This window comes from Lontra canadensis, unplaced genomic scaffold (assembly GCF_010015895.1).
Source record: "Lontra canadensis isolate GAN:19392208 unplaced genomic scaffold, GSC_riverotter_1.0 scaffold30, whole genome shotgun sequence".
Lineage (NCBI taxonomy): Eukaryota > Metazoa > Chordata > Mammalia > Carnivora > Mustelidae > Lontra > Lontra canadensis.
In genome coordinates, this window is record NW_022631024.1 from 16,332,106 (window position 1) to 16,344,560 (window position 12,455).

The following is a 12,455-nucleotide window of genomic DNA, read 5'->3' on the forward strand; positions in this document are numbered from 1 at the left end:
CTTTTCTCTCTCAGATTTGAAATGCATACTGTTTCTCTTGCTTTACTTGCCAAACGCTCGCGTGCGTAGCTGGCTTGAGGTCTAACCCTGGCAAAGGCCGGTCTCCCTCTGAAACAACACCCAGCCTCCAGCTTTAACCCACCCCAATCTGCTTTCCTGGGTTGCCTGGCAAGTCAGCATGTCTTGGTTGAAGCCCCAGGGGAAACCCTTGTTCCTGTGTGTTTTCCCTTACCCACACCGTTAGGGCTTTCTTTACTCTTCCTTCCCGGGTCTTCCGTCCCCCCATCATCTTCCCTCTTCCTGAAATGTTTCCTCCCGAGCAGGTGGTGGGGAAACTCCCATGGTGTGTTCAACTGTGAACGTGAAGTCCTCACTGCCCGCTCCGGCCTCCCTGACTCTCGTCTTTTTACCCTCCCTCTCCTCCCTCTCCACTTCACTTTCTGAGAAAAAATTCCCATATATCTTAGTTTCCTTTTTGTTTCAGATCTAGTCAATTGACAGTCACCTTAACTGAAATATATATATATATATTTTAAGATTTTTATTTATTGTCAGAGAGAGCACAAGCAGGGGGAGCAGCAGGCAGAGGGTGAGGCAGGCTCCCTGCTGAGCAGGGAGCCCAATGCGGGGCTCAATCCCAGGACCGTGGGTTGATGACCTGAGCGGAAGGCAGAGGCTTAACTGACCTGAGCCAGTTCAGGGAGCCCTGAAATATATTTCACTTCTAGATGTACAATTTGCTTTTTTTTTTTTTTTTAAGATTTTATTTTTAAGTAATCTCTACCCTGACATGGGACTCGAACTCATGACTCTAGGATCCGGAAGTCTGCACCAACTGAGCCAGCCAGGCCCCCCACCCCTGATTTGCCTTTTAACTCTTTCCTTTCCTGATCGCTCCTTTCTGCCGGCTCCCTCGCAGTGTGCCCTTGATCTCTGGATGTAGGCGTCACACTGGCCATTCTGCTTCTGGGTCTCACTGTCCCTTGCTCTGCTGAATGCCATTCAGTGCCGTCCGTGAGCGCCCTGGGTGCCCTATGTGGCCGTGGCATCTTCCTGCAGGAAGGGTTTGCTTTGCTTCTGCCTGTCGTCAGGATGTCCAGGAGCTGGAGCCCAAAGCCAGCTGGCCACCACCCGGCTCCCACACAGTTGTTGCTGGGGGGTAGGGGGATTCCCCGCCCCCCCGCAGCGCTGTTGCCATAGGAACCTGGGCTCCAGGTGGAACTTCTGAGCGCTAGTACGCCTGCTGTGTAGACAAGGTGGTAAGTGAATTCATCTGAAAGCCTGGGACCCTGGTGACAAAGAGCCTGCAGGCCAAGATCAGACCCCCTGGGATGCAGCCCTGGTTCTCCCTTAGAGCTGTGTGACCCCGGACAAGACAGTTCCTAGTCTAGGCCTTGTACTCTCCATGCACGCCGTGGGTATAACCATCGTGTCTCATTCCTGGAGCTGGCCAAGCGCAGAGGTCGGTGTGTGCCGGCCACTTGGCTAGTGCTGAATAAACATGCGTGTGAAGCCCGCACAGAGCTTTCCAGCAAAGCCAGCCAGGTGCCCTTTACACACACTGCCATATTTTTACCCCACAGCCCCAAGAGGTGAGACTTGCAGTAACAGTAATGGAGGGATGAGAAACTTGAGGCTTCACGAGGCAGGCAGCCGGGTGAAGAAGGTGGGTGCTTCGAGACCCTTCCAGAAGAATCCACCAGCCTCTGGCTGAGACCCGGCGTCTTCACCAGCCACATCCTGGCTCTTCGGGCCCCAGGGCTTCCAAGGAAGCAGTTGTCCCTCCCTGCTTGGCACCCCAGCCTGGGGTCCCCCCGGGGAGGATCGGATTCTAAGCCTGGGGGCCAACTGGCCAAGCACCCGGTGTGTTTCCAAGCTGGCTGAAGACACATGCAGGACGCCTTGTCTTCCTGTCCCCATAACCCCCTTCCAGCCCCCAGAGGAGCCCCTCACCACTTGACAAAACTCTGAAGAAGGACCGGAAAGTGGGAGGCTTTATCTCCCTCTCCTTGGGGAGAGGCCCAGTTGGAATGTGTGCCCTGATAACGGGACTTGTGAGGGCCTGGGGCGGTGGCTGCCTGTCCCGGGCTCTGGGACCTGTGGAGCTGGCTGATAAGGGCTCAGTGGACAGGGGCCTCAGAGCCGCAGCCCCCACCGAGGCAAGCGGCAGGCAGGCGTGGGGGGCAGTAGCCGTGGCAGAGTTCCCACGCAGGGGGCATGGCCTGGGTGCGGGAGGCAGTTAAAAGGGGAAATCGCCGGGCACCTGAGTGGCTCCGTGGGTTAAGCGTCTGCCTCTCGGTTTCAGCTCAGGTTGTAATCTCAGGGTTCTGAGATCAAGCCCCACATTCAGCTCTGCACTCAGTGGGGAGTCCGCTTTAGATTCTCTAAATAAATAAATAAATAAGTACGTAAAATCTTAAAAAAAAGAATGAGGGCTCTGGAATCAGCCACACCCGGGCTAGAGGCCTGGCTCTGTCACTTAGTGGCCTGTGACTTTGGCTTGTGGGCCTCAGCATCTGTAGGATGGGAGAAGAGACCTGAGGAGCTAAGTCGGTGACTTGCATATCTCAGGCCAGGCCCTGGAGCCTGGGACGTCCTCAGTAAACATTTTTTAGGCCATGACTCAGGAAATCAGAGGACCTGGTGGTCCCAGATGATCTTAGCTCCGCCTGCCTGCACAGGGCCTCGTGGGTCTGCAGCAACAACACAGGGGTGTGGGGCAGCCCTCTGGAGCTGGGATGGGAAGGGGTGCCAAGGGCTGAGAGCCAGGGCCCAGGAGGCCTCCGTCCCGGGCAGTTGTCTTTTGATGTATCTGCTTTAGTTTGCCCTTTGCAGTCTGGCCCCCTCTGCTGCCGTGGTCACCACATCCCCTCCCCAAATTCTGGTGCCCTTCCCTATGGCCAGGGCCCACCCATAGGACCAGGGACCACAGGACCCTGCTCCAAGTGTCCACGAGAGCTCTGGTAAGACCAGCTCCCGTCAGTGCCTGGCTGAGACCAGTTGACTGTGGTCTGGGCAGACCCAGAGCTGCCTGACCATGCTGCCCCCGCTGTGGAACCCCCAGTGAGCGGGACAGGGCTGGGCACACAGTAGGCCCCCCCCAGGAAAGCAAGCTCCGGCTTCTTCGCCCCTCCTGTGGGCCAGGCCGTTGAGGAGCACAGCCTGACTCTAACCCTGGAGTGGGGGGGGGTGGTCTTGTCTCCACAGTCAGGACACTTGTCCCCAGGCCACAGGGCAGCTCAGAGCTGTGGGGCTTTTGGCCTGACGTGGGCAGTGCAGGTGGGAGAGACAGGGCAACAGGAGTCAGGAATATTCTTGCCTCGCTCAGCCCCTGAGTCTTGTGATTTGGAAACTGAGGAGCCCCCTGACTCAGCAGGATATTAATAAGCCTGGCGGGCTCCCAGGGTCCCGGCTGTGCCAGGGGCCAGAGCAGGAGGACTCCCAGCTCTGTGGCCTGGGATCTCCCTCCTCATGTCCCCTGCTGGTCCCACAGTCCCAGCTCCTTCCCCAGGCCCCTGCCCACTCCCCATGTCCCTGCCTTGGGCTGCAGTGATTCCTGTGAATTCCTGAGACCCTCCGCACTGCGAGCAAGCCTGGGCAAATCCCACGGAGGTCAAGGAGACCATCTGGAAGGGACCCAGGAGGAAAGACAGAACCAAAGAGCATAGGGGCGGGGGTCAGGTGGTCAGCAGTTGAGGCTCTGGGGTCAGAGGTGAGTTCGTGCTCCCCTCCCCCGCTTGCAACTTGGTGACTTGGGACAAATCATAGAACAACACTGAGCCTTAGTTTCTTAATCTGTAAAGTGGGGGTTCCGGAGAGCACCTAGTCCTGGATCTGCAGGGAGGACCCAAGGAGGCAATTGTCACAGAGGGCCCCTCTTGGCAATGACAGCTCCTTCTCACCCGCCCGCATGGCATCAGGTGCGGTGTCCAGCTGGTCTGGACCGGGTTTCTGTCCCGCAGTGCCCTCTAGTGGGAAAAGTTGGTTATTGCAGGGGCTCCAGGCCCAGGTTGTGTGGGTTTCACTGCTTCCCAGCACTGAAGAGTCCAAAACGCTCCCTTTCTGATCAACTTAAGTTCATGGCCCCTGTGATGCGCAGGATGTCAGGCAAAGAGGGAGGAGACCCCGCTCATAGGACAGGGCAGCCTGATTTGGCATCATGACCTTCGTCATGTTCTGTCCTGGGTCCTGTTCCCTTTAACAACCTCCCTGACCTTCAGAGTCCTCATCTGCCAGTGGGACAGGAAGCCTAGAAGGCCAGGCACGGGCAGCAGGCGTTCAGGAAGCGGTAGTGACCAGGCACCTGCCCACCAGCTCCCAGGGGCCGTATGATTCCCTCCAGCCAGAGGCCCTGACCGGCGCAGACACAGAGATGGCAAGGCCTAGGGTCCCTGAGGCTCCCTTCCCAAGGCTCCTGCAGACCCAGCCTGTCCTCTCCTGGCCTCCTAGCACCTCCTGCTCCCCGAGGCTGAGCCCCCTCTGCCCTCAAATGAATGTCCATTTGCTGAGGATTCCCCGGGGGCCTGCCTCTCCCACAAAGTACCTGCATTCTGTGTCTCTGGCATTCCCCCACTCCAGCAAAACCCCTTCTGTCTCTGGGGCTGTTGAGAACACAGTCAGGACCGGTGAGCACAGGCCACGTTGGAGCAGAGCTCCGCGGGGCACAGCGAGGCCCGTGATTCCGTAGAGCAGACAGTGAGTTCCCCGTGGTGTTGGTGCAGAGATGGGACCAGCTGGTCTGCATGTGGGAAGTGAGTCCCCTGGAGAGGCAGCCCAACGGGCTGAACTCGAGGACCTCGTGCAACCCTAAGAGTCTCTGTTTCCTCCAAGCTCAATGCTACTAACATTTTTAACAAGGTGATGAAAGGGGGCACCAGGGTGGCTCAGTCGTTGGGCCTCTGCCTTCGGCTCAGGTCATGATCCCAGGGTCCTGGGATCGAGCCCCGAATCGGGCTCCCTGCTCAGTGGGGAGCCCGCTTCCCCCTCTCCTACTCCCCCTGCTTGTGCTCCTGCTCTTGCTGTCTCTCTCTATACATCAAATAAATAAAATCTTTAAAAAACACACACAAGTAATGAAAGAACAGAGTTTACAAAGGAAAAGAAAAGAAAAGGAAAGTGCATTAAAAGCCTTATCCTGGAAAATAACTGTCCTCTCTCCCCATCCCGAGGCTGTTTCCCCTGAGGCATATCCCTCGGGCTTCCGGCTGTTTCCCTGAACCACCGCCTCCATCTTTCCTAAAATCGCGTTTACCCAGCTCTTTCTTCATGTTTCAGTTTCCAACATCACCTCTTAACCTCCCACCACGGTTCCTAAACACTTTCTTCCCTCACCCTCTACGTCCACGGTCACCTTCCCTGCAATCCCCCAAAGTTCTTACACCCATCTCCCCAGAATGGTTACATCACAAGTTTGGTAAAATAATAATAATAATAATAATAATAATAATAATAATAATAATAATAATAATAAATAACCACAGTTTATCATGATTATGCAACTCTTGTCCCTGCTGAACCAAATATTTCACTGAGATCAAGTCTCCCGTCTGCAGGGGCGGCCTGGCTGGCTCCGTCGGTGGAACGTGTGACTCTTGATCTCAGGGTCATGAGTTCGAGCCCCACACTGCGGGTGGAGATGACTTAAAAGTATATACCACGGGTTTTTAGTGAGTGTGTATTACATCCTAGCATCAGGGCTCAGCGATGAACAAAACCAAGACCCTGCTTCCCTGTGCTTGCACTACAGAGCTGAGAGAGGTGATGGGCAATGAGTAAACACATCAAGTATTTCAGGTGATAAATTCTGTGGAGAAAAGTAAAGTCAGCTAAAGGGTTTGAAAAGTGACAGATGATACTGTTTTACGTAAAATGAAGAGGGTTGAATCCTATTTAACATGAAAGTTAGATTTTCCTTGAACTCTGTAATTGTCTCTCTCCCTCCCTCCCTCCCTTTCTCCCCTCCTTCCTCCCTCTCTTCCTCTCATAACCTGGCTGTCCCCAGTGCTGTGACCCTCTGTCACACGGCCTCAAGGGGAGTCTCCCCTCACACACACCCTGTCCATTTCTCCCTTTCCTGGCCCCAGACTCCCACTCCTCCAGGGGACAGGCCATCCCAAGGCCTGAGGCCCTCTGTCCCCCACCCCCCCCCCAGGGCTGGCTCCCCACCTTCCAACAATAAACCCCGTGGAGAGGGGACAGGAAGAGCCAGGAGGAGGCTCAGACTTTTTGATGAGGAGCCTCCTCTGAGGAAATGCCTGAGGAGGTGAGGGAGAGATGAGGTCTGGGAGGGGAGGACGGGGCAGGAGGCCATGAGGCAGAGAGGGCTGGGCATGGGGTGTCATGGTCAGTGCAGTAGGACACGTAATGAGGGGCCTTGGCCTAGGTATTCCGTGAAGTCTTCTAGAACAGGCTGTGTAAGCTGAGTGTGGCAGGGGGCCGCCGAGCCCAGGACCCGAGGTCATCCTGGCTCCCTCTGGGGTCTTCCGAGGCCAGCCTTGGCCCCTGGGCCTCAGTTTCCCCTCTGTACCATGAGGCAGCTGGCCTCTCGGCTGCCCGTCCCCCTCCGGTCTGGGCCCGGCGCCCCGTGTGCAGCGGAGGAGCTGTGGCCGGCCCGGGCGGGGGGCGCAGAACGGGCCCGTCCCCCGCGAGCGTCCGCCGCAGACTCCGCCGGGGGCTAAAGGGGCGGCTGGGGCCTCCGGCCTTTCGCCCCAGGAAGGCAGGGGGCAAAGGCCGAGCTCCAGGGGCTGAGGCTCCACGGGACCGTCACTGCGAGGTTGTCTTGGCGTCCGGCAGTTGTGGCGTGAATGGTGTCCCCTACCAAAGACAGAGGCTCTAACCCCCGGAGCCCAGGCGGTGACCTCCCTCGGGGACAGGCTTCTTCCAGAGGTGACCCAGGCAGGATGCGGTATCAGGGCGGGCCCTACCCCAATCTGACGGCGCCTTACGGAGAGGACAGACGGGGACACGGAACCAGACGCAGAGGGAAGAAGACGTGAGGACACCGGGGGCCACCGTGTGGGGACAAGGAACTGGAGGACCCGAGCGACGGGCGTGGAAGCCCGGAGGCCGGAAGCCCCGACGGGCCTGGAGCGGCTCCTTCCCCGGCACCTTGGAGCGACACGACCCTGCAGAGACCTTGATTTCAGACTTCCGGCCCCACAACCGAGAGGCGATCCGTTTCTGGTTTTCTAGCCCACCTGGTTGGTGGCCGTGTATCCTAGAGCAGACCCAGGACACTAACACTGACCCTTCAGCGCACCCAAGACAGGGAGGACGTTTAAAAGTTTGGGGGGGGGGCGCCTGGGTTGGCTCAGTGGGTTAAAGCCTCTGCTTTCCGCTCAGGTCATGATCTCAGGGTCCTGGGATCGAGCCCCCCATCGGGCTCTCTGCTTGGCGGGAAGTCTGCCTGCCTGTGATCTCTCTCTCTGTCAAATAAATAAATAAAATCTTTAAATAAATAAATAAATAAAAGTTCAGGGGGACTCAGTGGCGTAGGCATGTGACTCTTAGTTGCGCTCGGGTCATGATCCCAGGATGTCGGATCCAGCCCCACGTCGGGCTCCATGTTCAGCATGGAGTCTGGAGTCTGCTTGAGATTCCCTCTCCCTCTCCCTCTCTAAAATGAATAAATCAATCTTAAAAAAAAAATAGTTTCAAAGTTAACAAAGAAAAAAATCAAGGAAAGCAAAGTCCCAGCCTAGGGCTTTTTAACGTGTTCTTACTCGAGATTTTCAGAAGGCTCAAACCTCCCTTGAATCAGGGCTCAGCTCAAGGGTGGCTGCGAGTCCTGACCACCAAATCGGTCACCACCTACCCACTCCGCTGCTATCTTTACACCCGGTCATTACCTGACATTGTGGGTTTCTCTGTTTCTTTGTTTACTGTCTGTCTCCCCTTCCTGGATGCCAGCTCTGTGCAAGCAAGGGTTTTTGTCTGTTGTTCTCTGCTCTGTCCCCCATGCCTGGAACAGGGCCTGGGACATAGTTGGTGTTTGACAAGTATTTAGATGGATGGATGGATGGATGGATGGATGGAAGGATGGAAGAAAGGAAGGATGGATGGTGGATGGATGGATGGATGGAAAGATGGATGGATTGAATGACGGAATGGTTGGATCAAGACCTGAAGTGAAATCAGGAGTTGGACTTTTAATGGACTGGATCACCCAGGTAGGTACCCCTGCCCCAGTAAATAGTGTTGTTAGTAAGCAATTTGTATTTTATTTTCTTTATAGCTCATACAAAGATATATTGGCCCCTTAAACAGTATTAATATTTTAATAAGAAATATAATAATATACTTCATCTTTTCCAGATTTTGACTTAATGCTTTTATAGAGTTATTCTAAGCTATTCAGGTCATTTCAACGCTCGGCCCTAATGTCCTTGACAGCTGGGAAAGACACCTGATCAGGACACGTAGGTATAAGGGGAAGAGTATCCTTGCTAAGAGCAGTAAACCAGGGCACAACTTTTTTTGTCAGTTCCATCTACAATTACATGGAAGTTTTTGGTTACCTTTGGCTTAACTTTCTTTTTTTTTCAAACTCTGCATTATGCAGAATTGTGAACATATTCAAAATCAGACGGAGGAGTATAACAAAGTTCCATCTGCTCCAATGTCCAGCCATTCACTCCCACGATATTCTATTTTTTTTTAAGTAGGTACACGCCTAACATGGGGCTTCAACTCACGACCTTGATCTGAGTTTGAGAGCCACATGCTCTACCACTGAGCCAGCCAGGAGACCCCCATCACCTTACTCTACAGCAAACCCCAACCATCGCATCATTTCACCCGCCAATGATTCTATCTCTAGCTCTCCAAGCAGGACCCTTTTATAAACACACACACACCGCAATGTCCTACCTGAAAACAAGAATCCCTTACTATCTTCCAATAACCACTGTGTTCAAATTCCTTGTTATCTCGCTGCATCATAAATTGTGCAAGACGATGGTGATGAGGATGATTAAGGTTAATTGATATGGTTTTTGTTTCACTTATTTCCAAAGTGGTAAAATACACATAACTGACTAATATGAAGTGTCTCTACGTCTGGACGGTCCCCCTTCACCTCCCACCCTCCCCAGAGCAACCCCACCCCAGCCCCTCTACTGTGCGAGTCAGCCTGGGCTACAGGAACAGAATCCCACATTTGCTGACCTTTCTGAAGGTTGGAAGTCTGAGATCAAGGATCAGCAGGGTTGGTCTCAGGTATGGTCTCTCTTCCTGGCTTCCAGACAGCCCCTTCCCACTGTGTCCCACCCTGTGACCTCACGGAGCTGTAATCACCTCCTCACAGGCCCGTCTCCCAGTGCAGTCACGTTGGGGTTTGAGGGCTTCTACTTATGAGTCGGGGGGATGGGGCACAGTTCAATGCATAACAGGCCCTGCCTCCACCTTTGCAATTTGTTGGAGAAATGTGGCCGCTTGTTCCAAGAGTTTCCCACTGTTGGAGAGCAAGGACTGTATCCTCTGGATAGGCTTGAGTGTGTGCCTTTGGGCTCTACTTTTCCTATAAATTAAGAGTTGGATCTAGAGGCTTCCAGGAGGCTCTGGTATGGGGGCAGCGTGTGTATGTGTGTGAGTGTGTGTGTGTGTGTGTGTGTGTGTAAGACAGTTTGTTGGGAGGAGGGGTTTTATTGTTACAGGACACCCATGTCTGGTAGTTTCTCTGTAAGATGAGCAGAGGTCAAGGCTGAATATCTGGTTTTGACTGAAGAAAGGTTCATTTTCCACAATGTCTACGAATTATCCTGACAAATGAAAAAGGGATCATATTTTTATGTCATTAACAAGTAGATCAAAAATCAATTTAAATTCTTTGTTTGGAAGGTTTTTTTTTAAGATTATTTATTTATTTATTTATTTGTCAGAGAGAGAGAAAAAGCGAGCGAGCGCCCAAGCACTCAGAGAAGCAGGCAGAGGTAGAGAGAGAAGCAGGCTCCCCGCCAAGCAGGAGCCCAATGCAGGACTCGATCCCAGGACCCTGGGATCATGACCCAAGCTGAACGCAGCCGCTTAACCAACCGAGCCACCCAGGCGTCCCAAGGTTTTAATTTTTTTTTAAAGATTTTAGTTATTTGAGAGAGAGTGAGAAAGAGCACAAGAGTAGGGGGGGCAGCAGAGGGAGAAGCAAGCTCCCCACTGAGCAGGGAGCCTGATGCAGGGCTCGGTCCCTGGACTCCGGGATCATGACCCAACTGGAAGGCAGATGCTTAACCGACTGAACCACCCAGGTGCCCCTGTTTGGAGGATTTTTAAACAGATTAGAAAACTCTATTTCCAACATATTTAGGTTTGCAGATGTAAGAGCTCTTATGTAGGACCCAATCATGTAATACTAGAAATATTCCAAACGTCCATTTTTCATAATGTCCTGCCCCTAGCAAAAATCTGTCGAAAAGTAATTTTTGTGTCATCTTGTGGCAAATTGGCCCTTCCTCCACAAAGTGCAGATTGTGTGTGTGTGTGTGTGTGTGTGTGTGTGTGTGTGTGTGTGTGTTTATGGCGGATCTGTGGGTAGCACATTACTGAGAGCTATTGTCATTGCTGAAAGGGCCAGTAAATTTGAAACATGCGACTTTTTGTAAAAGAAAAATGCTAACTTCATGTTTAAGTTAGAGTAGTCCAAGTCTTCGCTTTTCTGTAATGCGAACGTTTTTATGAACATTCTCTTCCTTTTTGAAAAACACTGAAAGATTCTACTACGTGAACTCTATTCTGGGAGCACCTGGCTGGCTCAGTCAGCAGCTTTTGCAACTATTAATCTCAGGGTGGTGAGTTCAAGCCCCACATCAGGGGTAAAGTTTACTTTAAGAAAATAAGGGGACGCCCGGAAGGCTCAGTCTATTGAGCCTCTGACTCTTGACCTCAGCTCGGGTCTTGATCTCAGTGTCATGAGTTCAAGCCCCGCATTGAGCTCCACACTGGGCATGGAGCTACTTAAAAATAACAAAATAGGGGCACCCGGGTGGCTCAGTGGGTTAAGCCTCTACCTCTGGCTCAGCTCATGATCTCAGGGTCCTGGGATCGAGCCCCGCATCGGGCTCTCTGCTCCACAGGGAGCCTGCTTCCCCCCCTCTCTCTGCCTGCCTCTCTGCCTGCTTGTGAGCTCTGTCTGTCAAATAAATAAAATATTTTTTTAAAATAACTAAAAAAATAAAATTAACTGTACTTGGTGTACTCCTGGCTTCATTCCTTCCCCAGGAGTCACACAAGGAGTGATTTTTATTTTTTTTCTCCGTAACTGTGTCCCAGGGTCCTCGGTTCACTCTGGTCCAAAGCAGCTTCCCTGTCGGTAATTATTCTCCTACAGTCGGGTTTGTTTTTTCCATGAATCATTGTTCTTATTAAATGACTCGCTTTCCTGCCGAGACCGTATCTTCTCTGGTTCGTCTTTGCTTTGGAGACTCACAAATTAAGAAGTAGCACTTCGGTCTTCCATTAGCGGAGCAGAATCTGGCAGATGCCAGAAAGCTGAGACACACTGAAACACCTGTCGCCCCACCTGCCTGCGAGGGTGCTGGGCTGCCACCTGCGTCCCGGGATGTGCTGTCAGCCCTGGCCCTCCGATAATATTTGCTTATGAAGAAGAACCATCAAGAAAGAAGGAGAAGGAGAGGAAGTGGAAGGGGAAGAAGAAGGGAAGGGGAGAAAGAGGAAGAAGAGGAGGAAGAGGAAGTGGAGAAGGAGGAAGAGGAGGAGGAGGAAGAAGAAGAAGAAGAAATAGAAGAAATACGTTTTAGTCCTTTGCCATGTTTTTATTTTTGTGACAGTTCTTACTACAGACAGTTTTACTGGGGCAGGAAGAACAGAGACTCCCAAAGGTACTTATATTTCTGATTTTGCTATTAAGAAACCTCACAGGGGCACCTGGGTGGCTCAGTGGGTTAAAGCCTCTGCATTCAGCTCAGGTCATGATCCCAAGGTCCTGGGATCGAGCCCCGCATGGGCCTCTCTGCTCAGCGGGGAGCCTGCTTCCTCTTCTCTCTCTGCCTGGCTCTCTGCCTACTTGTGATCTCTGTCTAATAAATAAATTAAAAATCTTTAAAAAAACATTTATCATGAAGTTTAAAGAAATTGGGGGAGAAGTAATAGATGATGACATGGCTTTAAACGTTCTTGTGAAAACTGTAGAGCTCTGTGCACACTTGATTGTGACATGTTTTGCAGCTTGGGGTGGCCGAACATTGTATAACCTGACATCTCAAGGCCCAACTATGCCCAGGCTCAGGCCCTGCATCTAAAGAGTCCAGCTGGTTCAGTCAGTGGAGTCTTGTGGCTCTTGATCTCAGGGTTGTGAGTTCAAGTCCCGTGGCAGGTGTAGAGATTACTTAAAAATAAATTTTTATTTTAAAAATAAAATCTCAAGACAATAAAAAATAAAAAAGAGACTGGCTGGGGCGGCTGAGTGGCTCAGTCAGTTAGGCATCTGTCTCTTGGTTTCCACT